Below are 1,970 nucleotides of genomic sequence, written 5' to 3' on the forward strand. Positions count from 1 at the left end.
GTGGGCTTGCTGTGTCTCCTTGAATCACACATCTGCAGCGGTAACTCCTCCCAGTGTGGCACAGCGGTACCCCCTGTCCACCTTCACACTGGCATAGTCGCCCCACGACTCAGCGCAAAAGGGAGTTTATAACAGCAGGTCGGGAGGGACGACAACAACCAGGTTCAACCAGACTCCGCTGTCAGTGATTAGCAATCGCTCCTGACAGTCCAGTCCTCTCCCGAACGCTACGAATACTTACGAGCTCCCCATCTCTCTCTCTTGCATGAGCCCCGCTGTCTCGCACAGACAGTATACGACGCTGCCTGAACCTTCAATCAGTTTCCCGTTTGCTGCTCCGATGCTCAGTCGATCTCAGCCAGGAGTCAGACTTCCTCCTCCGCGTACCAGCTGGCCATCGATCTGACTCTTCGTCGCTTTTCAACACCTGCAGCTCGTGTCTTTCCCCAGACTGAGACCCGCCGTTGTCCCCCCGTCCTGTCCAACCCCTGGCGTTCAACTGTCCGCTTACTTCTCCTGTTGTGTTTTGAAATGAGCTGCTCTCGGCAAACGCGCATTCGCCAACACGTTCGCAAACCTCCCACTCGCCACCTGTCCTCCCGTTATCACCCGGACAGTGGCACAACGTCACTAGACCACGTTTAAACAGCTTTCGTTCAGGGCTTATATTTAGGAATATTACACATTCTCTTATCAAAGATATACTTAACGTATCCAGCGCTCCCGGTAAACGTCCGCGTCTCCTGATGACGTCATCAGCACCGCCACACTCCAGTCCGGCGCGAACCCTGAGTGCAGCCGACCTGCTGATCCTGCCCTCGCGTCCTCAGACCCGGGCTCTGGTTTAAAAAAGATGCTGCTGATTTCCCATTCGCCACCCGCACTGCTAACGTGAGTCGCATTCATTCTCTAAGCCTGGACCACGAGCAGGGAAGAGAAAAGCGCAACACAGGTGCATTTCCCCAGCTTCCCACAAACCTGTTTCACCGTGAAGCAAGAGATAAATAGAGCTCTGAACCTCGGAGAGTAATAAATAACCTGGCTCTTCGGCACGCTGCTGCCCAGCTCATAGCAGGACGGAGCCTCTGAGCCCTGCAACCCCACGACCGTCCAATCTGCAGTCTCCCTGCTTTTCTTCATTCTAAATTCTGCGTCTCATCATATCTAAACTCACCCCTCCGAATCTCAAGCCCCCTCTGTTCTTCCTCCATGTCCTTTTAATCTCACTTTTCTCCTGTGTGTTTAACTGCCTCTCGTGTCCTCGGGTTCCTGTATCCACGGCTACTGCAGCCGTCTCCTCGGCCCCGGGTCTGTCCGGCGTCCTACCTCTGACCCAGTCAGCAGTTGTCCTGTGTCTTGCGCCCCTGTCACATTCGTGTTTCTGTCCAATTCAGCCCTTACAGATGCAGCCATTCAAAATGCGCGGTAAAAACCCGCGGTACGGTAACCTACCCACAAGCCACCGCGGGGCACCGGAGGGTACCACAGGGCAAGTGATTGGCTGGCCAAAATGACCGACAGGGGCACTCGTGGTGCATTGGTTGGTAGTGCAAAGATTTAATCATTTAATGTCTTTATTGTGCACATTTTAATCTGCTTAGTTTTGAATATTTATATGGATTTTACCACTAAAGGGAAATTTTAGTAGCTGAGCATAAAAAGAAGAGGAGCATAACGCATCTGAAGGTCATAAACGATATTAATTTAGGAACATAAACATTACTGTATGTATGTAAACTGTACTGTGTATGGCTGGTCTTGGTAGTTTAAAGAAAAAATACACACCAGTCTTCCATTTCTCCCTAAACATTTTAAGCATGAAAGTTTTATGAAACGGTACCCAAATATGCGATTGCTGTATAAAATGAATTTTAATTAAAAAAAATTATTTAACACGAACATTAAGCTGTTTACATCTTCCGCCTGAGAACAGTCACCCGTTGCTACCCAACGCAGAATGGTGATTGGCT

The sequence above is a fragment of the Lepisosteus platostomus genome, chromosome 18 (genome assembly GCF_059453375.1).
Source record: "Lepisosteus platostomus isolate fLepPlt1 chromosome 18, fLepPlt1.hap1, whole genome shotgun sequence".
Taxonomy (NCBI): domain Eukaryota; kingdom Metazoa; phylum Chordata; class Actinopteri; order Semionotiformes; family Lepisosteidae; genus Lepisosteus; species Lepisosteus platostomus.